Raw genomic sequence first — 26,914 nt, 5'->3', positions numbered from 1 at the left:
TTTACCTGCTTGACTATTTTTGGTTGTTTGATCCAGAATGTTTCTCCAGATAGGTCATGTGGAAATTTTCTTTCCTCAGTACAAATGTTTTCACTATGGCTTTGGAAAAATTTTTTGTATGTGCATCATGGTCATTTGACCCATTGTACTCTCAAGTAGCAATATATTGTACTGTTATGTTGTACTATGTACTAATTACGTGTTTATATGGTTTTGTAACCCTTTATGATCTTAGATAACTTTATCCTTGATAAAGACCTAAAAACAAGGTCGAAACGTTGGATGAATTATCCTTTTGCACAAATAAAGAATTTTCAGCATTCCAAGAGTTCTTTTCTTACGTTATTGATCACTATAGTGTGCCAGAGCTATTTCTATTGAATTGACTCTTATTTTTTCTGAGCACCTGCTATATACACAGTGACCCAGACATATTCAAGTTTCATTCAGAAGGCAGAGGGAAGCCTTAGCAGCTGAGCCTATATCTTGGCTTGTGAGCATTAGAACAGGCCGGCGATTACAGGGTAACATGAAAAATGTCCAGCTTGCATTATGACTAGAACATGACAATATCCTTTTAAGTACTAACCTATGATGCGTTCCTAAGCAGTTGATGTTATATGTTCTACATTTCATTTTCTGCATACTTTACAAGTAGTAGAATTTGCTTTGATATAGGCAACTGGATTTTCACAATGAAAAGGCAAAGGATAACGCCCGAAAAAGACGCCATACATTATGTCAGTGCCATCACTGACAAACCTGGATTGACCATGAAATACATCAATCCCCTTAAAGGTGAGTTAAAACAAGTTTTAACTAAATTGCCTTAATATTGTCATGCATTAGAATGACTGTCTTAGGTAATGATAAATATTTTCTACAGGAAGAGGAGTGTTTGCTGAAACTGAAATCGAAAAAGGGAGTTTTGTTGCAGAATATCGAGGCGAGCTCACGTATGCACTTACGATGGTAGACAACTACTCGAGATTTATGGTTGTGGTACAAGTCAAAGATCTAATGGCCCATACTGCAGCGAAGGTCTTCCAAGCACACTTATGCAGACCTCATGGCTACTCAGAGAGAGTCCTCACAGATCAAGGCACAGCCTTTGAAGCGGAAATCTTCAAGGACTTCTGCAGCTTTTACCGATGCAGGAAGATGCGCACTACACCCTACCATGCTCAAACCAATGGTTATCAACCTGCTCAGGACTTTACCCCATATTCCAGATGTGGCCTTACAAGTGATTTATAGAGGGGTAACAATACGTTGGGATCACCGGATCTAATCTCCCTTTTTATACACCCTAAAATCTTGTTTGCTTTAGAATAAACAATAACATCATAAAGGTATAGCAGTACCGTTTCAAAGTTTCGGTGTCCCAAGCAGCATTCCATCAGCCTCTGGAAGGTTCCTGGCAAATTGCACAGCTCGAAGGGCATGCTTTTGAACTCGCAGAGACCCATCGGGGTGGCAAAGGCGGTCTTCTCCCGGTCTGCCTCAGCAACGGACACTTGCCAATAGCGACTAGTGAGATCAAGGGTAGAAAAATAATTTGCAGTTCTCAATGCAGCTAGCTATTCCTCAATACAGGGGAGTGGTGCTGTCCTTCTTCTTTAACAGGACCAACGGAGCTGCCCAGAGGCTACAACTGTCACGGATAACCCCAGCCTCCTTCATGTTGCTCAACATGTCCTTGGTACACTGGTAATGTGCAGGTAGTTTTGGCTTATATCTCTCTTTGATGGGTGGGTGTGCACTTGTGGGGATGTAGTGTTTGACCCCTTTTATTCTTCAAAAGTCTAGCGGATGTTTGCTGAAGACTTGCTCGTATTCTTGCACTAGCCTGTAGACCCCCTTCTTGTGATGTGAAGGTGTGGAGTCAGTGCCTACGTGTAATTCCTTACACCACTCCTCTGGCTGACTTGGTGAGCTGTCACTGAATGGGTGGGCTGAAGCAATGGTGGATGCTGCTGTTTGGATAGCATGTGTATCTACTGAGAACAGCTTATCAATGGTGGCAAATCGGAGCAGCTTAATCTCTTGCTCTCCGCAGTTCAACACTCTCATGGGCACTCTTCCCTTCCATATTAATGAATAAAACTATGATGTAAATAGCATATAGATACCCCACAAATGCAGATAAAAGTAGGTTATGGGAAAAGGGGAATAGAGAAACAGGAAAATAGTGGAATAAAGTATACCTTCCAGGTGGGAGAGGAAATGGCAGCACAGCCAGTGGAGGTGAAGCAAGGGGAGCCTGCAACTAAAGAGTTGAGAGCGTTATCACATGGTGACTGAGCCTGATTGTAACGGGAGCATAGAGGTGCCGATCCTGTCTTACCTGCGTTGGTGTAGAAGTGGGTGTCCTGTGGTGGAGTCAGCTATGTGCAGTGGTGGCCGTGGGTTCTTTTATGTGCGACCGTAGTAATAGCTGCGCCCACTTCCTGTATGGGAGTGGAATGCAGTGAGGGTAATGGAACGCACGCCTGCGCATTTGTGTTTAACGTCGCGCATGTGCAGAACGGAGAAAAGGCTGCGCTCACTTCCTAATAAAAGGGAGTGAGCCGCATCTGGGAAGGGAAGGGAAAAGATTAGGGTTTGGGGATGATGAAAGGGCTTTCTACGGGCAAGGATGGCAAAGGGTGGCAGTGATGGAAAGTCAGGCAGCCTGTCCTGTCCTGTCCTGTCCGTCCGTCTTTTTGTATCATGAATTGGAAAGACTGCAAGGGGGAGGGGAGGTGCTTGTGTCCAAAAGGAGGAGTTATTCAGATTCATTGCAGTGGGCGGCGGCTGCAAAAAGCACCATTCTTCTTGTTTTTGCTCTGCAAAACAGCCTTTTCAAGGGTTGGCTTGGGTGACAAAATGTCTTCTGTAGGCGTGGGTTTGTCTCCCTCTCCCTAAGATGTGTCCGGTATAGGCCAGGGTGCCACTCAAGGCCGTAACCAATTCGGGTTATAGCTTCTCGGCCTTTTGGCTAAGATCAAGTGTAGTTTCGGAGGACGCTACCTTGGTCGGTACTGGAAGGTGCCTGGGATTGCACGTCTGCCGGCCTTGAGGAAGTGTGTGCGCCTTCTGGTGACACATAGCCCTCTCGTGCCTGGACGGTTCCCAGGCAACGGGAGGCGATCACCTTTGTTATTTTGAAGTCCTACTGATAAACAGAAAAAAAAAAAAATTAAATCTGTTCTTATCAGTTTAATATCTGATACGTCCCCTCTCTGGGGACCATATATTAAATGGATTTTTAGAACAAGGAGATGGAAAAAATCTTGCTCTGTCCACTCCACGCATTGACCTGGTATTGCAGTACCTCCAGGACCGGTGCACCCCTTCTTAACCCAGTTTCCAAAAGCAGAGCTCAATTCACCTGATTCAAATGAGCCCCATTAGTGAATTGAAAGAAAGCAAAAACTTTATATGCACCTCAATTTGACCAATTCACTTTTCACACTTTCACCCTTTTTTTTATCTTTCACACCTTTTACTTGCTTTATTGATGCAAAAAGCTGTGCCAAATAGCAAACTCATCTCCACTCAACTTGACCAACTCTGCTATGTCCCGTGCAGTATCTTATTCTCAGTCTTATCTAGATCATTTGCAATTGAATAGAATAGATCCCTTTTGGCTGCATATGACTGTGTAAAATATGTAGTTTTACTGGGCTGGGATGAGAGAATCCATTGAAGCATGGTGTAGGGATTGTGGTTCCTGTGTGCTAAGAAGAGAGGCTGGCACCAGCCAGAAAGCCCCATTGCAGCCAATAATCACTTAATAACTTTTTCAACTTGTCATCATATGGGAGGCCTTCCATTCCTTGTAGTAGTCTAGTTGCCCACCTTTGAACTGACTCTAACTTCTGAATGTCCTTTTTAAAATGTGGAGCCCAAAACTGGTTCCCATATTCCAGATGTAGCCTTACAAGTGATTTATAGAGGTGTAACAATACGTTGGGATCACGGGATCTAATCTCCCTTTTTATACACCCTAAAATCTTGTCCCAAGCAGCATTCCATCAGCCTCTGGAAGGTTCCTGGCGCATTGCACAGCTCGAAGGGCATGCTTTTGAACTCGCAGAGACCCATAGGGGTGGCGAAGGCGGTCTTCTCCCGGTCTGCCTCAGCAACGGACACTTGCCAATAGTGACTAGTGAGATCAAGGGTAGAAAAATAATTTGCAGTTCTCAATGCAGCTAGCGATTCCTCAATACGGGGAGTGGTGCCGTCCTTCTTTTTTAACAGGATCAACAGAGCTGCCCAAAGGCTACAACTGTCACGGATAACCCCAGCCGCCTTCATGTTGCTCAACATGTCCTTGGTACACTGGCAATGTGAAGGTGGTATTGGCTTATAGCTCTCTTTGATGGGTGGGTGTGCACCTGTGGGGATGTGGTGTTGGACCCCTTTTATTCCCCCAAAATCTAGCGGGCTTCCCACCGGTAACCCGCTCCCCAGCTTGGATGGATGCTGAGGGAGCCCCTTTTGCCCGCAGGCTCTGGCCCTGGGAACTGTAGCCTTGGCGGTGACTGTGCTTCCCTCTACGGTGTGAGCTGTTGCCTTCAATCGGGTCTTGACTGCTGGGAAACCCTGGAGGTTCCTGTCGCTAACGGATTTGACCGGTTTTACGGCGACTCCTAGCCTGGTCGGGGTCCGTAGGCCCTGCCGGATGGTGCTGGCTTCTCTTCACTCCCCGATCTGGTACCGGCGGGCCACCGCCCATCCCCGGTCCGTACGGTTCACTCCAATCAGCCTCTCCTGCAGAAGGTCACCACCGTCTGCCAACCTTGCTGAGTGCCCGGGCCACACACCCGGACACGGTCAGTCTCCTCTCCTCTTCACTTCTCTAACTCCAAAACTGATCTCTAATCTGACTCCTTTTCCCGCCTCCAGGACTGTGAACTCCTCGGTGGGTGGGATCAACCGCCTGGCCCACCCCCTGGTGTGGACATCAGCCCCTGGAGGAAGGCAACTAGGATTTGTGTTTAGCTTCGGTGTGCCTAGCCGGAGTGTAGAGTGTGTTGGTGTAGTACCTGTGATGACCTGGCTTGTCCAGGGCGCCACATTCCCCTATAGTAAAATGCAGACCGTCCGCGGGCTGCCCGTCCATCACCGGTTTTATTTTCACAACTGAAAAAGAATAAAACGGTAAAACATGTAAAAGCATCATAAACATTTTACAACGGTACAGCTTCCGCTCTTCTCCCACCCAAACAACCTGGCCCTGATGCTGCCCCTAAGAAGCGGGCAGCACCCCTTGACCCCAGTCCAGCACCAAGTTGCCCGAGCGGGTTCTGTCTCTTTCAGGGGGCCCACGTCCAAGGGGACCCCTGAACCCCCGGAGGATCGCCACCGGTTACGGTAGTGGCGGGCCTAGGCCATCCCTTTCCTCCAGGCCCATCCTCCCAAATCAGCCTCTCCGGAGGCGGTAACGGTGTCAAGCCAACAAACATTTTTATTTACATTGCACTAAGTTTGTGGTTGCCCTGCAAGTTCTCAGGCTTGTCCGTAAGCAGTTCCTTACGCAATGGTTGCACAGTCCCTACGGGGACAACAGTTGCCGGCAACGGCCGGTTTAATCACGGTTCAATCAGGTAAACTTCTTTGGTTGATCATCTTTACTTATCATTTAAAACTTTCAAACTGGTACACTCAACACATAAAGCCCCCCCCTTTTAAAGAGTAGTTTCCCTGTACCTAAGTGGGGGTCTACCTAGGTTGGGGCGAGTGGACCTTCGGGGTCCGGTGTCAGTGGTGACAGGCAGTGGGGCAGAGGGAACAGTCAGTTCCTCCTCCCTGCTATCATGTGGGGCAGGCGGAGGCGTAGGGGAGCTGGGTACAGGTACATCCCTGGGCACTGGCTCGCGGTTAACCGTTTCCATCATTTCTTCATCCACGGGTTGTGGGAACAGTATCACTGGAAGGATCACCGCACCGTTCTGTGTAGGCCAGTCTGCTGGAAAATCACCCATCATGGTGTGGATTACCTCTTTTTCCTTCTCCACTGGACTGGGAACTGGAGCCTCATCCGCTACTCTCAATGCTGGTGGGCACTTCTTCAGGTGGTCTCGGGAAACCGTGGCCAAAGTCCCCCCCTGGTCACGGCTGATCTGGTAGGCCTTCCCATTCTCCCATCCTGTGGGCTGGACTACATACGGGGTTTTTTCCCATTGATCATCCAGCTTGTGGGCCCTTCTTTTCCGCTTCAGCACTACATCCCCAGGTTGGAAGGAACCGGCAGGCGCCTTCTTGTTGAAGCACTGCTCCTGTTGTCCCCGACTCCGGCACAAGTTCTTTTCAACATACTCCTGGACCTGTCGGTACTGTGTCCTCCGCCGAGTGTCCCATTCAGCTGTCGACAGGAGTGCTTCTGAAGCTTCCAAGCCCATTTCCAGATCCACTGGTAGCCGGCCGGGACGAGCTCTCATCAGGTATGCTGGAGTGCATTTCGTAGAGCTGGAAGGGATGTTGTTGTACATATCGACCAGGTCAGGTAGCTTCTCCAGCCACAGGTTCCGCTCTTCCAGTGGTAACGTCTTGAGGAGGCCCAGGACCAAGTGGTTCATCTTTTCACAAATGCCATTGGTTTGGGCGTGGTAAGGCGTGGTCCGGATTTTCTTGCAGCCGTACAACTGGCAGAATTCCTGGAATACCTCTGCTTCAAAGGCCGGACCCTGGTCGGTAAGCACCCTCTCCGGGTACCAATGCGGTCAACAGAAATAAGCCTGGAAAGCCTTAGCAGCGGTGCGGCCGGTTAAGTCCTTAACTGGGACAACCACCAGGAACCTCGAGTAGTGGTCTACGATGGTCAGAGCGTAGGTGTACCCACTTCGGCTGGGGGTGAGCTTTACATGGTCAAGGGCAACCAGCTCCAGCGGTTGGTGTGTAATGATCGGGTGTAGGGGTGCCTTCTGGCTGGCCTCGTCCTTCCTTCTCAATGCGCAAGGGCCACATTCTCGGCACCAGGCCTCCACAGATTCCCGCATTCCACTCCAATAGAACCGCTCTCTTAACAACATCTCTAGCTTCTTCCACCCGAAGTGCACTGCACCATCATGGTATGCTTGCAGGACGGTGGGCACGTTAGCCTGGGGAATCACCAGCTGGCGGATCTTCTCGTGAGTCTTTGGATTAATCAGCTCGCGATACAACTTCCCCTGGTGTAGGTATAGCCGGGTCCGTTCTTGCCACAGACGTTGGGCTTCGGCAGGGGCAGCAGGGTCTATCCCAGCAGAACCCTGTTCCACTAGAGTCTTGACCAGGCGGACAGCAGGTGCCTGGTCCTGAGCTTCCTGCCAGTCCTGTCGGGGCAGCGGATCCAGGTTCACCCGTTGTTGGTAGACGTGCACCTTCTCAGTGAATGGCCGGTGAAATGCAGGCAACTCGATCTCTTCGAGGTCATCATCCTCTGGCCCCTCTTCCGACAGGTGGGGCATCCGGGAGAGTGCATTGGCATTGACGTTGGTACGGCCGGCCCGGTACTTGATGGTGAAATCGTAGTTGGCTAACCTGGTCACCCACCGCTGCTCCAACGCGCCCAGCTTGGCCGTATCTAGATGGGTCAGCAGGTTATTGTCTGTGTACGCGGTGAACTTGGCTGCTGCCAGGTAATGGCGGAACCGCTCGGTGATAGCCCACACCAGTGCCAAGAGCTCAAGCTTGAAGGAGATGTAGTTCTCAGGGTTCCTCTCAGTCGGTCGGAGTTTTCGGCTAGCATAAGCTATTACCTTTTCCCTTCTGTCTTGGACCTGGGATAGAACAGCCCCCAAGCCCACATTGCTGGCGTCGGTGTAGAGGATGAATGGGCGGCTGTAGTCAGGGTACGCTAGGATTTCCTCTCCGGTCAGGGCTGTTCTCAGCTGGCGGAAGGATTCCTCATGCTTTTCTTCCCACACCAATGGGGCTACTAGGGATCTACCACCCTTGGTCTGTCCTACGAGGAGGTCTTGCATGGGGGCAGCCATCTTTGTGTACCCCTTAATGAAGCGACGGTAATATCCCACCAGGCCCAGAAACTGCCTCACTTCCCTCACTGTGGTCGGTCTCGGCCAGTCTTGGATGGCGGTGATCTTCTCGGGGTTGGGGGCGACACCTTCCGCACCAACCACATGTCCTAGGTACTGCACTCTGGGTTTCAGCAGATGACACTTTGAGGGCTTCAACTTCATCCCATACTTGGCAAGGGACGCGAACACCTCGGCTAGGTGCTCCAGGTGGGCTTCATACGTCTGTGAGTACACAATCACATCATCCAAGTACAGCAAAACGGTTCCATAGGCAGTCTTCTCTCGGTCTTCCGGTGCCACGGCCACCTGCCAGTACCCGCTGGTGAGGTCAAGGGTGGAGAAGTAGTTAGCGGTTCTCAGCGAGGCCAGGGACTCTTTGATGCGGGGCAGAGGGTAAGCATCCTTATGCGTTATCTGGTTAATCTTCCGGTAATCCACACACATCCGCATGGTGCCATCCTTCTTCTTAACCAGCACCAACGGAGCGGCCCAGGGACTACAGCTGTCCCTAATAACCCCTGCCTCCTTCATGTTCCTCAACATGTCTTTGGCGCATTGGTAGTGCGCAGGGGGAATAGGCCTGTATCTCTCTTTAATAGGGGAGTGTGTACCGGTAGGGATGTGGTGTTGAACCCCTTTAATCTGCCCAAAATCTAGAGGGTGCTTGCTAAAAACCCGCTCATACTCCTGTACCACCCGGTATACCCCTTCCTTGTGGTGTATGGGGGTATCATCAGTGCCGACATGTAGCTCTCGATACCACTCGCCTAACTCCCCCAGGGATGAGTGGGAACCGGCAGCAGGCGGTGTGACCGGGGGAACGGCTTCATGGATCGTGTGGGGATCTAGAGTGAGCAATTTGGCAAGGGTAGCGTACCGGGTGGTGCATGAATGCACACATATTGGTTTTATAATCTTATTGTATTACTTTATATTCTTATTTCACTTGTGCATATCTCCACCATAATCCTGGCTAAGAAATATAGCTTTTTTTGGGGTACACAGGTAGTAAGGTCTTCTTTCTATTTCTTTAGGGGTGATATAGCCTGGTGGAACTCTAGACCTCTAATATTATATATGCACCCTTTTTCTTTATGGTTCTTGGACACCTTATAACATTCTTCCATACATATATATCTTTCTCATAAATTATAAATAATTAGGCATTTTTATATATTTTATTTACATTTTCATAAATAACTTTTTACAAAGCATGGGGGACATTCTCACATACATATAATTTTCATGTACGCATTCTGAAAATTTACGCATAAACCGTACACACTCCTTTTTGTAACAATTTCTATAACTCATTCGCTGAACTCTCATCCCGGATATTCATTCTTACACCGAATTTCCTGTTATAACACAACATTCATGATTTTTATTCAATTTATTTTTATATTTTAGGTTTATTAGTAGTGATGAGCGAGTACTAAAAAGCTCGGGTGCTCGAAGCTCGGGCCGAGCCTCCCAAGATACTCGTGTACTCGGCCCGAGCACCGAGCCCAATGTTATCCTATGGGAGACCCGAGTATTTTTGTGAAATGACCACCGGCAGCATGTAGAAACCCTAAAAATGGCACAAAAGTCTCCGAAGAGTGCTCAAATGACATGGCAACAGCATGGGGAAGACCCCTTGAAGCATTTATCACTCAAAAGTCACAGCTGTGAATAATTTTGTCCGCGTTTTACGCCATTTTTACGGACTCACCAGAAAACCTTCCAAAATGACACCAAAATGATTTTTCATAGCGGAAATGTTAAGGGCACATACCCAATAGTGAGATAGAGCTAATGTATGTTACTTTTTGAGATCAATACATGAAAGATTTTACGTAAAACATTGTGTGGCACTCCGATGTCCCTGAGAAGAGACGTACATAAAGGCCTCTGAGTCTAATGTGCCCATTTTGAGGAACTGAGTCTTTGTAGTATTTTCCTTTGCCAGGGCAGTCCAAAATTGTGAGGTTCACCAATGCCCCTGCATACAGACGTGCATGATGGCCTGTAAACCTGAAGTGCCCATTGTAAGGAAGTGGGTCTATTGTAGTATAGCCCTTAGGCAGGGCAGCCAAAAATTGGGAGGCTCCACGTTGTCCCTGGATAGAGACGTGCATGAGGGCCTCAAAACATTAAGTGTCCAGTGTCAGGAAGTGGGTGTATTATAGTATAGCCCTTAGGCAGGGCAGCCAAAAATTGGGAGGCTCCACGTTGTCCCTGGATAGAGACGTGCATGAGGGCCTGTAAACCTGAAGTGCCCATTGGAAGGAAGTGAGTCTTTTGTAGTATAGCCCTTTGGCAGGGCAGCCAAAAATTGGGAGGCTCCACGTTGTCCCTGGATAGAGACGTGCATGAGGGCCTGTAAACCTGAAGTGCCCATTGGAAGGAAGTGGGTCTTTTGTAGTATAGCCCTTTGGCAGGGCAGCCAAAAATTGGGAGGCTCCACGTTGTCCCTGGATAGAGACATGCATGAGGGCCTCAAAACATTAAGTGTCCATTGTCAGGAAAAGGGTGTATTATAGTATAGCCCTTAGGCAGGGCAGCCAAAAATTGGGAGGCTCCACGTTGTCCCTGGATAGAGACGTGCATGAGGGCCTGTAAACCTGAAGTGCCCATTGGAAGGAAGTGGGTCTTTTGTAGTATAGCCCTTTGGCAGGGCAGCCAAAAATTGGGAGGCTCCACGTTGTCCCTGGATAGAGACGTGCATGAGGGCCTCAAAACATTAAGTGTCCATTGTCAGGAAGTGGGTGTATTATAGTATAGCCCTTTGGCAGGGCAGCCAAAAATTGGGAGGCTCCACGTTGTCCCTGGATAGAGACGTGCATGAGGGCCTCAAAACATTAAGTGTCCATTGTCAGGAAGTGGGTGTATTATAGTATAGCCCTTAGGCAGGGCAGCCAAAAATTGGGAGGCTCCACGTTGTCCCTGGATAGAGACGTGCATGAGGGCCTCAAAACATTAAGTGTCCATTGTCAGGAAGTGGGTCTTTTGTAGTATAGCCCTTTGGCAGGGCAGCCAAAAATTGGGAGGCTCCACGTTGTCCCTGGATAGAGACGTGCATGAGGGCCTCAAAACATTAAGTGTCCATTGTCAGGAAGTGGGTGTATTATAGTATAGCCCTTAGGCAGGGCAGCCAAAAATTGGGAGGCTCCACGTTGTCCCTGGATAGAGACGTGCATGAGGGCCTCAAAACATTAAGTGTCCATTGTCAGGAAGTGGGTCTTTTGTAGTATAGCCCTTTGGCAGGGCAGCCAAAAATTGGGAGGCTCCACGTTGTCCCTGGATAGAGACGTGCATGAGGGCCTCAAAACATTAAGTGTCCATTGTCAGGAAGTGGGTGTATTATAGTATAGCCCTTTGGCAGGGCAGTCAAAAATTGGGAGGCTCCACGTTGTCCCTGCATAGAGACGTGCATGAGGGCCTCAAAACATTGTTCCCATTGCAAAGGAGCGGGTCTCCTGTCGTTGTAATGTCCATTCTGCAAAGAATGGGCGAAAAAATTTACCACTGGGGGTATACCTGAAACAAAGGCCTAACTCTTGTAACGGTCATCATGGTGGCGCATGAGGAGAAGAAGGAGCAGTCCAGCGATTATCCAAAGTCCAGAAGTGTGTACCCATGGGTGACTGGAGGTACATGGCAAATTCCCGTTACAAACTTTAAATTCCGCTCTCATTTGCTGGTGGTGTGGTGAAGTCTGGCCCAATCCAACCCTTGTTCATCTTGATCAGAGTCAGCCTGTCAGCATTTTCAGTTGACAGGCGGGTGCGTTTATCTGTAATGATTCCACCTGCGGCACTAAAAACACGCTCTGACAAAACGCTAGCGGCAGGGCAGGCCAGGACTTCCAAGGCGTAGAGAGCCAATTCATGCCACGTGTCCACCTTGGATACCCAATAATTGTAAGGCACAGAGGAATGTCGGAGTACAGTTGTTCGATCTGCAAGGTACTCCTTGAGCATCTGGGCAAACTTAGGATTTCTTGTGGCACTACCCCGCACCTCAGGGGCTGTGGTACGTGAGGGGCTGAGAAAACTGTCCCACATCTTAAAGACTGTTCCCCTACCTCTGGCGGATTGGACTTGTGCCTCTCTCGGCTGTACGCCTTGGTTGTCCACTGATTCCTGACCTATGCCGCTAGCGTTTTGTGAGGGGAATGCTTTGCCTACTTCCGTGACTATGGCCTTCCGGAACTGCTGCATTTTGGTTGACCTCTCCGCCTCGGGAATAAGAGACATAAAGTTCTCCTTGTAGCGTGGGTCTAACAGTGTTACCAACCAGTAATGATTGTCGGCCAAGATGTTCTTAACGCGAGGGTCACGAGACAGGCAGCTTACCATAAAGTCAGCCATGTGCGCCAGACTCTTAACAGCCAGGACTTCAGTAGCCTGACCAACACGTTGACTGAACATGCTGTCCTCCTCCTCCTCCTCCTCCTCCTCCTCATCTACCCTGTCCTCTGGCCAGCCACGCTGAACCGAGGATATGACTGGTGTGCATGTCATATCCTCAATTTGGCCGGAGATTTGCTCCATGTCTTCATCCTCCTCCTCGTCATAGTCCTCCACTGCACGTTGTGATGAGACGAGGCTGGGCTGTGTGTTATCACCCACACCCACTACTGTTTCTTGCTGCAACTCATCGCGCTCCGCCTGCAATGCATCATGTTTGGTTTTGAGCAGAGACCGTTTTAGAAGGCAGAGTAGCGGTATGGTGACGCTAATAATGGCGTCATCACCACTCACCATCTTGGTGGAGTCCTCAAAGTTTTGGAGGATGGTACATAGGTCGGACATCCATCTCCACTCCTCAGGTGTTATGTGTGGAGTTTGACCCATTTCCCGACGGCTTAGGTGATGCAGGTACTCAACAACTGCCCTCTTCTGCTCACATATCCTGACCAACATGTGCAGAGTTGAATTCCAACGCGTGGGGACATCACACACCAGTCTGTGAGCCGGAAGATGCAAACTGCGCTGAAAGCCGGCAAGGCCGGCTGAAGCAGTAGGTGACTTTCGAAAATGTGCAGACAGGCGGCGAACTTTTACCAGCAGATCAGACAGCTCTGGGTATGACTTTAGAAACCGCTGAACCACGAGGTTGAGCACATGGGCCACGCATGGAACATGTGTCAGCTGGCCTCGCCTCAAAGCCGCCACCAGGTTCCGGCCATTGTCACACACGACCTTTCCTGGCTTTAGGTTCAGAGGTGTGAGCCAGTGATCTGCCTGCTGTTTCAGAGCTGTCCACAGCTCTTCTGCATTGTGGGGTTTGTCACCTATGCAGATTAGCTTCAGCACAGCCTGTTGCCGCTTCGCCGAGGCAGTGCTGCAGTGCTTCCAGCTTGGGACTGGTGTGGAGGGTACAGTGGATGAGGATGCGCAGGAGGAGGAGGAGGCTGAAGAGCATTTCATTCCGGAGCCGTAGAGTGTGGGTGAAACACTGACTGAGGTAGGGCCTGCAAACCTTGGTGTGGGAAGGACGTGTTCCGTCCCTCGCTCAGACTGGGTCCCAGCTTCCACAATATTAACCCAGTGTGCCGTCAACGAGATGTAGCGGCCTTGCCCACAAGCACTTGTCCACGTGTCTGTGGTTAGGTGGACTTTGGGTGAAACAGCGTTGTTCAGGGCACGTGTGATGTTTTGTGACACGTGGTTATGCAACGCGGGGACGGCACACCGGGAGAAATGGTGGCGGCTGGGGACCAAGTAACGTGGGACAGCTGCCGCCATCAGGTCGCGGAATGCTTCTGTCTCCACCAGCCTAAAAGGCAACATTTCCAGCGCAAGCAGTCGCGAAATGTTAGCATTTAGAACTGTGGCATGTGGGGTGTTGGCAGTGTATTTGCGCCTGCGTTCAAAGGTTTGCTGAATGGATAACTGAACGCTGCGCTGGGACAAGGACGTGCTTGATGATGGTGTTATTTCTGAGTAGGCAACTGCAGGTGCAGGACCGGAGGAGGCTTGTTCGCAGGCAGCATGGACAGGGGATTGGCTCGCATGCACAACCAGCGAAGACGTAGCAGTGACATTAGCAAGCACTGCTCCTCGACTCTGTTGTACTTCCCACAAAGTCGGGTGCTTGGCTGACATGTGCCTGATCATGCTGGTGGTGGTCAGGCTGCTAGTTTTGGTACCCCTGCTGATGCTGGCACGGCAGGTGTTGCAAATGGCCTTTTTAGAATCATCTGGATCCAACTTAAAAAACTGCCAGACTCGGGAAGACCTAACATTTGTACAGGCACCTTGTGTCGTGTTGTTGTTCCAGGGAACGGTTGCCTGACTTCTGCCTGGAGCCACCACCCTGCTTCTTACTGCCTGTTGGGATGCTACGCCTCCCTCCCCCTGTGCACTGCTGTCCTCGCTCTGCATATCCTCCTGCCAGGTTGGGTCAGTTACTGGATCATCCACCACGTCGTCTTCCTCTTCCGCACCCTGCTCCTCCTCCTGACTTCCTGACAATTGTGTCTCATCATCGTCCACCCCTTGTTGAGACACGTTGCCAACTTCGTGAGAACGTGGCTGCTCAAATATTTGGCCATCTGTACATACGATCTCCTCATGACCCACTTCAACATGAGCTGGCGAGAGGCCAGAATGTGCGAATGGAAACGTGAACAGCTCTTCCGAGTGTCCAAGTGTGGGATCATTAATGTCCGAGGACGTGTACTCAGCCTTGTGGTAGGAAGGAGGATCAGGTTCTGAAATGTGCGGTGCAGTATCACGGCTACTGACACTTGACCGTGTGGAAGACAGAGTGTTTGTGGTGGTGCCAATCTGACTGGAAGCATTATCCGCTATCCAACTAACAACCTGTTGACACTGGTCTTGGTTCAAGAGCGGTGTACTGCTGCGGTCCCCAAGAATTTGGGACAGGACGTGCGAGCGACTAGATGTGGCCCTTTGTTGTGGCAAAATTAGAGCTTGCCCACGACCTCGGCCTCTGCCTGCACCACCATCACGTCCACTTCCTTGTTCCTTGCCAACGCCCTTGCGCATTTTGCAATGCTGTGCTGACGTGTATTCACTAGACTTGGGCGTTATATCAAAGTTTGTGCAAATTGTGCACCTGTACGCTGCCACCGACAAGCACACACGTGCGGTTTTTAAATGCAAGCACGGACGCACTAAGAACCTAACAGGTTTTAGGAGCAAAAATTAATGACGAGAACTCTGACACTATCAGCCACTGCTGACTGACGTGTATTATACACTACACTTGTGCGTTATATAATAGTTTGGTAAAAACGCACACAAGTGCACCTGTACGCTGCCACCGACAGGCACACACGTGCGGTTTTTAAATGCAAGCACGGACGCACTAAGAACCTAACAGGTTTTAGGAGCGACAATTGCTGAGAAGTCTGACACTATCAGGACTGTTTTAGACTGTGTACACCAGCCCCAGATATGATGAAGGCTGGTATACGGTCACCACTAGGAATGGCTATATACCCTGCTTGCCTGCCTGCCTGCCTGTATACTGCTACAATAGTCCTGACAAGGACTCTTTTGGTCACTAGCCTGTATTCCAACCTGGCTATACCCTGCCTGTATACAGCAACAATAGTCCTGAGAAGGACTCTGCTACTGTACTCCGACCTGGCTATACCCTGCCTGCCTGTATACAACTAGAATAGTCCTGAGAAGGACTTTTGGTCACACTGTTTGCAGCCCTGCTACGGAAATAGCTATAAAGGGCCGCAAACCTTTCCCTGAAGCAGCGACCCTCTCCCTGCACTGACTGTCTGGATAGCTGTGAGCAGAGCACAGCGCGCCCGTCGGTATAAAGGCTCGGTCACGCTGTGCAGGCCGGCCAATCACTGCAATTCCACAACTAACAGGGCTGTGGCATTGCAGTGGTCTGCCAGCCAATCCCTGCATGAGGGCTGGCTCTCAAAAGAGCGCCAACATGCAGGGATGAAGACCACGAGTACAGCACGAGTATCGCGAGATTACTCGGTCCCCGTCGAGTAGACCGAGTACAGTGATACTCGTGCGAGTACCGAGTAGTAACAAGCATGCTCGCTCATCACTATTTATTAGTAAAATGGCTTACACTCCCCTTTTTTCCACTTTTTTCTTCACTACTTTTATAAAGAAATTTTTCCTTTCTTTATTCTTAATGCAATTTTATATAGCAACACCACCATTTTTTGCCACGAACATAATTTTTCTTGTCCGTCATCCTGTTCACCCTTACAGGGTTGTGGACAGATGCACTTGTCACTACACTTCTAAGACTCAATACAGGGTCTGGAGCTCAATGCTCCCTTTTTGTTTTTTTTTTCTTCTTTTTTTTCTTTTTTTCATTTTGTCCTTCTTCTTCTTCTTTTTCTGATTTTTGTCTCAAAAAGCTGATGAAATTTGAAACACTATACCCCAGTGATTTTATAAATGTTTCTCAATATATCACTTGAGAACTTTTATGGCCGGTATTGTAACAGTTGACCATCCCGGCAGTATTTGAAATACAGCAGTCAGTCCTCTGACGTAGCTCCATATGTGTATATATAGAGGTTCTTCCTCCTTTGATTGCATACTGTTCTTTTTTTGCCCTGATGAAGGAGACAGTGATCTCTGAAACACATTGACCGGAAAAAAGAATAAAGAGATGAAATAATTAACATCAGTTTCCTTTGGTGACAGCGCGGCACGCACCCGATTTTCCTCCTATACGTTATTGCTCTTCTACTAGGGGCTGCGGCTGTCGCCATTTGTAACGTGCATTTAGGGGTTGTGACTGGCACAACCTTAATAGGTGAGTGCAACTACTATTAATTATTTGTTACCTTACCAGGTAAGACCCTAATTTGTGCGTCTGCTCCAGAGTTATTTCCCTGATTATTAATATCTGACAGGCAGTGATTGATCCTGCATTCTCACCTTCCTCTCTGTTGCACATTCTTATTGTTCCTATATGCTCTCTATTTCCATCAGACTTTTTTTGTCCTTCGGTGGGGCTCTAACATATGTGCACCATTTATTATTTATTTTTATGGATTCCTTTCTTTTTTCATGCTAGCGTTCATTATGCAGTAGTCATTCATGATATATCTTATATTTGTGAATCCATTAGGGCTCTATATGTCTGGTGCATCACATTGGGTCTTTTCAGTGCACAATAGGCACCTTTTTCTGTTATGCTCTGCTGCCACCTTATGGACATCCTATCAGTGATGCCAGAAAAAAATGGACATGTCTCCGTGCAGCAATCACGGACACGCGGGTACGCCGCACGGAGACACGTGCAGTGAAAAATCACTGATGTGTGAGCAGACCCATTCATTATAATGGATCTGCGTATCTCAGTGATTCTGTTATGTTTAAAAAAAAGCACAAACGTACCAGAATCACTGACGTGTGAAACAGGCCTTATAGTGTTTTGATTTATGTATGTATTATACAACTTCTGTGGATCTTGTATGAGTGACTTTTCTTCATTTTATTGGATTGTTTTAAAATATTGAAATAAAGTCACGCTTCCTATGCATCCTTTTGTATTCTGATTGGCTACTATAATAGTTTTTAGGCACTGAGATCGATACCAGAGGCATGGTCTTCCGCTTACCAGAGGATAAGCTCAAAAGGCTAAGGGACATAATAGAAGGGTTTAGTGCTGTTAATAAGGTGGCATTAAGATAAATGAAATATATCTTCTCGGTCTTCTCGTTTTCTTGCTGAGTTGTGCCAATGGACAGAGTTTTTTCTAGACATTTGCTATTGGAAACTCAGGGAACCAAAGCTCCTGGATAGAGTTGAGCGCGGTTCGTGGTTCGTGGTTCTCCAGTTCTAGGCTCGAGTGATTTTGGGGCATGTTCTAGATCGAACTAGAACTCGAGCTTTTTGCAAAAGCTCGATAGTTCTAGAAACGTTCGAGAACGGTTCTAGCAGCCAAAAAACAGCTAAATCATAGCTTGGTTTCTGCTGTAATAGTGTAAGTCACTCTGTGAATCAAACTATTATCACATTTCAGTGTATAGTGTGCGTGAACAGCGCCTTCAGATCACTGCTGTTTCTATAATGGCGATCGCCATTTTTTTTTTTTTTTCTTGTCTTCCTTCCCTAAGTGCGCGCGTCTTGTGGGGCGGGCCAGCATGTCAGCCAATCACAGACACACACACAGCTAAGTTGACTTTGAGCCAGAGAAGCAACGGCATGTGTGATAGGATCTGCATGTCACATGTCCCTGCATTATAAAACCGGACATTTTCTTCACGGACGCCATTATCTGCCTTCTGCGTCTTTGGTGTCAGACATCACTGTCGCAGCTCCGTCCTCCTGAGTCCTATAGCCGATACAGCTGTATGCGCTGCATACACAGCGTTAGACAGCATAGGGAGAGCACTTTATAGCAGTCCTTTTAAGGGCTCAAACCGGCAGGGTCAGAGAGCCATAGGTGACAGGTCCTGCAAACAGCAACAGCATCTGTGTAGCCAAGGTCAGGGATTTCCTCCCTGCATTTCACCATTAGGAGGGAATAGAAAGGCAGGCTTCCATTCCTCTACCCAGAGCACCACAATCCTGCCACTGTACCCTCCTGTCCTCTGCACACTCCAACTCATTATAACTAAGCCATTATACTAGCAAACACTCAGTGTACCTAGTGGCATCCTATCTGTGGCTATTGGACTTTGCTATAGTCCCACTAGTGCAAAGACATTTGCAGAGCACGTCTGCCTGCATTGCACACTCCAACTTTTTTAAACTAAGCAATTTTACTAGCAAACACTCAGTGTACCTAGTGGCATCCTATACGTGGCTATTGGACTTTGCTATAGTCCGACTAGTGCCAAGACATTTGCAGAGCGCATCTGCCTGTGTTGCACACTCCAACTAATTTTAACTTAGCCATTATACTAGCAAACACTCAGTGTACCTAGTGGCATCCTATACGTGGCTATTGGACTTTGCTATAGTCCCACTAGTGCCAAGACATTTGCAGAGCGCATCTGCCTGCGTTGCACACTCCAACTAATTATAAGTAAGCCATTATACTAGCAAACACTCAGTGTACCTAGTGGCATCCTATCTGTGGCTATTGGACTTTGCTATAGTCCCACTAGTGCAAAGACATTTGCAGAGCACGTCTGCCTGCATTGCACACTCCAACTTTTTTAAACTAAGCAATTTTACTAGCAAACACTCAGTGTACCTAGTAGCATCCTATACGTGGCTATTGGACTTTGCTATAGTCCCACTAGTGCCAAGACATTTGCAGAGCGCATCTGCCTGCGTTGCACACTCCAACTAATTATAAGTAAGCCATTATACTAGCAAACACTCAGTGTACCTAGTGGCATCCTATCTGTGGCTATTGGACTTTGCTATAGTCCCACTAGTGCAAAGACATTTGCAGAGCACGTCTGCCTGCATTGCACACTCCAACTTTTTTAAACTAAGCAATTTTACTAGCAAACACTCAGTGTACCTAGTGGCTTCCTATACGTGGCTATTGGACTTTGCTATAGTCCCACTAGTGCCAAGACATTTGCAGAGCGCATCTGCCTGCGTTGCACACTCCAACTAATTATAAGTAAGCCATTATACTAGCAAACACTCAGTGTACCTAGTGGCATCCTATCTGTGGCTATTGGACTTTGCTATAGTCCCACTAGTGCCAAGACATTTGCAGAGCGCATCTGCCTGCGTTGCACACTCCAACTAATTATAAGTAAGCCATTATACTAGCAAACACTCAGTGTACCTAGTGGCATCCTATACGTGGCTATTGGACCTTGCTATAGTCCCACTAGTGCCAAGAAATTTGCAGAGCGCATCTGCCTGCGTTGCACACTCCAACTAATTATAAGTAAGCCATTATACTAGCAAACACTCAGTGTACCTAGTGGCATCCTATCTGTGGCTATTGGACTTTGCTATAGTCCCACTAGTGCCAAGACATTTGCAGAGCGCATCTGCCTGCGTTGCACACTCCAACTAATTATAAGTAAGCCATTATACTAGCAAACACTCAGTGTACCTAGTGGCATCCTATACGTGGCTATTGGACCTTGCTATAGTCCCACTAGTGCCAAGACATTTGCAGAGCGCATCTGCCTGCGTTGCACACTCCAACTAATTATAAGTAAGCCATTATACTAGCAAACACTCAGTGTACCTAGTGGCATCCTATACGTGGCTATTGGACCTTGCTATAGTCCCACTAGTGCCAAGACATTTGCAGAGCGCATCTGCCTGCGTTGCACACTCCAACTAATTATAAGTAAGCCATTATACTAGCAAAAACTCAGTGTACCTAGTGGCATCCTATCTGTGGCTATTGGACTTTGCTATAGTCCCACTAGTGCAAAGACATTTGCAGAGCACGTCTGCCTGCATTGCACACTCCAACTTTTTTAAACTAAGCAATTTTACTAGCAAACACTCAGTGTACCTAGTGGCATCCTATACGTGGCTATTGGCCTTTGCTGTAGTCCCACTAGTGCCAAGACATTTGCAGAGCGCATCTGCCTGCGTTGCACACTCCAACTAATTTTAACTTAGCCATTATACTAGCAAACACTCAGTGTACCTAGTGGCATCCTATACGTGGCTATTGGACTTTGCTATAGTCCCACTAGTGCCAAGACATTTGCAGAGCGCATCTGCCTGCGTTGCACACTACAACTAATTATAAGTAAGCCATTATACTAGCAAACACTCAGTGTACCTAGTGGCATCCTATACGTGGCTATTGGACCTTGCTATAGTCCCACTAGTGCCAAGACATTTGCAGAGCGCATCTGCCTGCGTTGCACACTCCAACTAATTATAAGTAAGCCATTATACTAGCAAACACTCAGTGTACCTAGTGGCATCCTATACGTGGCTATTGGACTTTGCTATAGTCCCACTAGTGCCAAGACATTTGCAGAGCGCATCTGCCTGCGTTGCACACTCCAACTAATTATAAGTAAGCCATTATACTAGCAAACACTCAGTGTACCTAGTGGCATCCTATACGTGGCTATTGGACCTTGCTATAGTCCCACTAGTGCCAAGACATTTGCAGAGCGCATCTGCCTGCGTTGCACACTCCAACTAATTATAAGTAAGCCATTATACTAGCAAACACTCAGTGTACCTAGTGGCATCCTATCTGTGGCTATTGGACTTTGCTATAGTCCCACTAGTGCCAAGACATTTGCAGAGCGCATCTGCCTGCGTTGCACACTCCAACTAATTATAAGTAAGCCATTATACTAGCAAACACTCAGTGTACCTAGTGTCACGCTCCCCGGGTCCTCACCCCCGCTCCCCGGCTCACCTGCCACGCTGCCCGCTCCTCAGCCCCCGGATTCCGTCCGTCCCAGGCCCCCTGGTCCCCGATCCCGGCGCCCGACGGCTTCCCAGGACCTGGCCGGCTCCCCTGCGTCCTCCCCTCAGCCTCCTTCCCTGGCTTCTGGCACCCGGGCGGCGCACATGCGCGTTAGGGCGCGCGCGCGGTCACTGACCCTTTCTTAAAGGGCCAGCGTCCATTAACAGGAAATGAGGTTGAACAGGTACTGGGTATAAAGGGGGTTAGTGTCCAAGGGGGCGGGGCCTGATCTTCGTGTTCCCTGAGCTAGGAGTCAGGTCTCCTGGTGTTTATGTGCCTGTACTCACCTATCTCTCTTTGTAGAGCCGTACCTGCCTCGCCATCCCGTCTGCCGTATCCTGAACCCCGCACACTGTCCGTCTGCCATCTGACAGTCCGTACCATCTCGGATCCCTGCGGTGACCCGTCATCTCGCTCCTGAGGTTCCGGACCCCGCCTGATATCATCTCGGCTTCCGAACCTGAGCTACGTCACCAGGACTACCATCTGTGACACCGTGGTCCCAGGGACTCCTCCGCTGCCTTCACTTGCACGGACTGTTCTGCTGCCCATCAGTGCTTCAGCTGCCGGACTCCCTACCACCATCTTAAGAGTTCGGTCCAGTGGATCCACCTCCTGGGTCGGCCCGACCGCCCGGCCGTGACACCTAGTGGCATCCTATACGTGGCTATTGGACTTTGCTATAGTCCCACTAGTGCCAAGACATTTGCAGAGCGCATCTGCCTGCGTTGCACACTCCAACTAATTATAAGTAAGCCATTATACTAGCAAACACTCAGTGTACCTAGTGGCATCCTATACGTGGCTATTGGACTTTGCTATAGTCCCACTAGTGCCAAGACATTTGCAGAGCGCATCTGCCTGCGTTGCACACTCCAACTAATTTTAACTTAGCCATTATACTAGCAAACACTCAGTGTACCTAGTGGCATCCTATACGTGGCTATTGGACTTTGCTATAGTCCCACTAGTGCCAAGACATTTGCAGAGCGCATCTGCCTGCGTTGCACACTCCAACTCATTATAACTAAGTTGCATTGTCAGGGATATTTATTCTTTATTATTCTGCTGTTAATAAAGCTAGACCACCACTGCAATCTTCACCACCTCTCAATTTTTACTACCACATTTTCAGTCCACAATCTTGTCGCAATCAACATGAGTGGCAAAATGACAGATGCTGGTGGAAAGGGGAAGAGGCGTGGTGGAAAAGGCAAAAAAGGTTTTGTCTGTGGGGAAAGTGGCAAAGCTCCATTATCATCTGCTGAAGATAGACCATCTACCAGCAAAAGTAAGATGTCTACTACTTACCGTGGACAATCCGATGTGCTCCCTTTTTTACGGACACGAACAACAGGAAGAAAGGTAGATGATGGGCAAAAAAGGAAAATGCTTGAATGGATCTCAAGTGGTCCAACAAGTGCCCTCTCAGCCACTTCAAGTACCGCATCCAAAAAACACCAGTCCTCTGAGTTGTCATCCCAATCACACTTGATTTCTCCCAGCTCTGAAGTCTCCATCAGCCCTGCACAGTATGGTGGAACTGAGATGGCTGAGTCTGCAGAGCTGTTCAGTCACACTATAGCCTGGGAATCAGAGGTCTGCTCCCAAGCTACAGTGAGTACAGAACAGGAAATGGTCTGCAGTGATGCCCAGAACCTTTGTGACTCTGATTCAGGCCGTGAGGACCAAGTTTCTGAGCATAATGTTGACCCTTTGTCACAAACTGTAACACCTGTGGTTATAGACAATGAGGAACATACTGATGAAGATGAGACGCAGATACCCGATTGGGATGACAACTTAAATATTCGGTCAGGGCACACCAGTCATATCCTCGGTTCAGCGTGGCTGGCCAGAGGACAGGGTAGATGAGGAGGAGGAGGAGGAGGAGGAGGAGGACAGCATGTTCAGTCAACGTGTTGGTCAGGCTACTGAAGTCCTGGCTGTTAAGAGTCTGGCGCACATGGCTGACTTTATGGTAAGCTGCCTGTCTCGTGACCCTCGCGTTAAGAACATCTTGGCCGACAATCATTACTGGTTGGTAACACTGTTAGACCCACGCTACAAGGAGAACTTTATGTCTCTTATTCCCGAGGCGGAGAGGTCAACCAAAATGCAGCAGTTCCGGAAGGCCATAGTCACGGAAGTAGGCAAAGCATTCCCCTAACAAAACGCTAGCGGCATAGGTCAGGAATCAGTGGACAACCAAGGCGTACAGCCGAGAGAGGCACAAGTCCAATCCGCCAGAGGTAGGGGAACAGTCTTTAAGATGTGGGACAGTTTTCTCAGCCCCTCACGTACCACAGCCCCTGAGGTGCGGGGTAGTGCCACAAGAAATCCTAAGTTTGCCCAGATGCTCAAGGAGTACCTTGCAGATCGAACAACTGTACTCCGACATTCCTCTGTGCCTTACAATTATTGGGTATCCAAGGTGGACACGTGGCATGAATTGGCTCTCTACGCCTTGGAAGTCCTGGCCTGCCCTGCCGCTAGCGTTTTGTCAGAGCGTGTTTTTAGTGCCGCAGGTGGAATCATTACAGATAAACGCACCCGCCTGTCAACTGAAAATGCTGACAGGCTGACTCTGATCAAGATGAACAAGGGTTGGATTGGGCCAGACTTCACCACACCACCAGCAAATGAGAGCGGAATTTAAAGTTTGTAACGGGAATTTGCCATGTACCTCCAGTCACCCATGGGTACACACTTCTGGACTTTGGATAATCGCTGGACTGCTCCTCCTTCTCCTCATGCGCCACCATGATGACCGTTACAAGAGTTAGGCCTTTGTTTCAGGTATACCCCCAGTGGTAAATTTTTTCGCCCATTCTTTGCAGAATGGACATTACAACGACAGGAGACCCGCTCCTTTGCAATGGGAACAATGTTTTGAGGCCCTCATGCACGTCTCTATGCAGGGACAACGTGGAGCCTCCCAATTTTTGGCTGCCCTGCCAAAGGGCTATACTATAATACACCCACTTCCTGACAATGGACACTTAATGTTTTGAGGCCCTCATGCACGTCTCTATCCAGGGACAACGTGGAGCCTCCCAATTTTTGGCTGCCCTGCCAAAGGGCTATACTACAAAAGACCCACTTCCTGACAATGGACACTTAATGTTTTGAGGCCCTCATGCACGTCTCTATCCAGGGACAACGTGGAGCCTCCCAATTTTTGGCTGCCCTGCCTAAGGGCTATACTATAATACACCCACTTCCTGACAATGGACACTTAATGTTTTGAGGCCCTCATGCACGTCTCTATCCAGGGACAACGTGGAGCCTCCCAATTTTTGGCTGCCCTGCCAAAGGGCTATACTATAATACACCCACTTCCTGACAATGGACACTTAATGTTTTGAGGCCCTCATGCACGTCTCTATCCAGGGACAACGTGGAGCCTCCCAATTTTTGGCTGCCCTGCCAAAGGGCTATACTACAAAAGACCCACTTCCTTCCAATGGGCACTTCAGGTTTACAGGCCCTCATGCACGTCTCTATCCAGGGACAACGTGGAGCCTCCCAATTTTTGGCTGCCCTGCCTAAGGGCTATACTATAATACACCCACTTCCTGACAATGGACACTTAATGTTTTGAGGCCCTCATGCATGTCTCTATCCAGGGACAACGTGGAGCCTCCCAATTTTTGGCTGCCCTGCCTAAGGGCTATACTACAATAGACCCACTTCCTTACAATGGGCACTTCAGGTTTACAGGCCATCATGCACGTCTGTATGCAGGGGCATTGGTGAACCTCACAATTTTGGACTGCCCTGGCAAAGGAAAATACTACAAAGACTCAGTTCCTCAAAATGGGCACATTAGACTCAGAGGCCTTTATGTACGTCTCTTCTCAGGGACATCGGAGTGCCACACAATGTTTTACGTAAAATCTTTCATGTATTGATCTCAAAAAGTAACATACATTAGCTCTATCTCACTATTGGGTATGTGCCCTTAACATTTCCGCTATGAAAAATCATTTTGGTGTCATTTTGGAAGGTTTTCTGGTGAGTCCGTAAAAATGGCGTAAAACGCGGACAAAATTATTCACAGCTGTGACTTTTGAGTGATAAATGCTTCAAGGGGTCTTCCCCATGCTGTTGCCATGTCATTTGAGCACTCTTCGGAGACTTTTGTGCCATTTTTAGGGTTTCTACATGCTGCCGGTAGTCATTTCACAAAAATACTCGGGTCTCCCATAGGATAACATTGGGCTCGGTGCTCGGGCCGAGTACACGAGTATCTTGGGAGGCTCGGCCCGAGCTTCGAGCACCCGAGCTTTTTAGTACTCGCTCATCACTACTAATAAACCTAAAAAATAAAAATAAATTGAATAAAAATCATGAATGTTGTGTTATAACAGGAAATTCGGTGTAAGAATGAATATCCGGGATGAGAGTTCAGCGAATGAGTTATAGAAATTGTTACAAAAAGGAGTGTGTACGGTTTATGCGTAAATTTTCAGAATGCGTACATGAAAATTATATGTATGTGAGAATGTCCCCCATGCTTTGTAAAAAGTTATTTATGAAAATGTAAATAAAATATATAAAAATGCCTAATTATTTATAATTTATGAGAAAGATATATATGTATGGAAGAATGTTATAAGGTGTCCAAGAACCATAAAGAAAAAGGGTGCATATATAATGTTAGAGGTCTAGAGTTCCACCAGGCTATATCACCCCTAAAGAAATAGAAAGAAGACCTTACTACCTGTGTACCCCAAAAAAAGCTATATTTCTTAGCCAGGATTATGGTGGAGATATGCACAAGTGAAATAAGAATATAAAGTAATACAATAAGATTATAAAACCAATATGTGTGCATTCATGCACCACCCGGTACGCTACCCTTGCCAAATTGCTCACTCTAGATCCCCACACGATCCATGAAGCCGTTCCCCCGGTCACACCGCCTGCTGCCGGTTCCCACTCATCCCTGGGGGAGTTAGGCGAGTGGTATCGAGAGCTACATGTCGGCACTGATGATACCCCCATACACCACAAGGAAGGGGTATACCGGGTGGTACAGGAGTATGAGCGGGTTTTTAGCAAGCACCCTCTAGATTTTGGGCAGATTAAAGGGGTTCAACACCACATCCCTACCGGTACACACTCCCCTATTAAAGAGAGATACAGGCCTATTCCCCCTGCGCACTACCAATGCGCCAAAGACATGTTGAGGAACATGAAGGAGGCAGGGGTTATTAGGGACAGCTGTAGTCCCTGGGCCGCTCCGTTGGTGCTGGTTAAGAAGAAGGATGGCACCATGCGGATGTGTGTGGATTACCGGAAGATTAACCAGATAACGCATAAGGATGCTTACCCTCTGCCCCGCATCAAAGAGTCCCTGGCCTCGCTGAGAACCGCTAACTACTTCTCCACCCTTGACCTCACCAGCGGGTACTGGCAGGTGGCCGTGGCACCGGAAGACCGAGAGAAGACTGCCTATGGGACCGTTTTGCTGTACTTGGATGATGTGATTGTGTACTCACAGACGTATGAAGCCCACCTGGAGCACCTAGCCGAGGTGTTCGCGTCCCTTGCCAAGTATGGGATGAAGTTGAAGCCCT

The 26,914-nt window shown here is 48.4% G+C and overlaps 1 pseudogene; it reads left to right on the top strand.

The window, feature by feature from the left end:
- Nucleotides 1–3,131: 3,131 nt before the first annotated feature.
- On the top strand, nucleotides 3,132–3,338 carry LOC142260506 (U2 spliceosomal RNA; annotated as a pseudogene).
- The last annotated feature ends 23,576 nt before the right edge of the window (nucleotides 3,339–26,914 follow it).

Source organism: Anomaloglossus baeobatrachus, unplaced genomic scaffold (assembly GCF_048569485.1).
Source record: "Anomaloglossus baeobatrachus isolate aAnoBae1 unplaced genomic scaffold, aAnoBae1.hap1 Scaffold_115, whole genome shotgun sequence".
Lineage (NCBI taxonomy): Eukaryota > Metazoa > Chordata > Amphibia > Anura > Aromobatidae > Anomaloglossus > Anomaloglossus baeobatrachus.
Note: the sequence above shows the minus strand (reverse complement) of the source record. Positions and strands in the feature narration are given on the sequence as shown.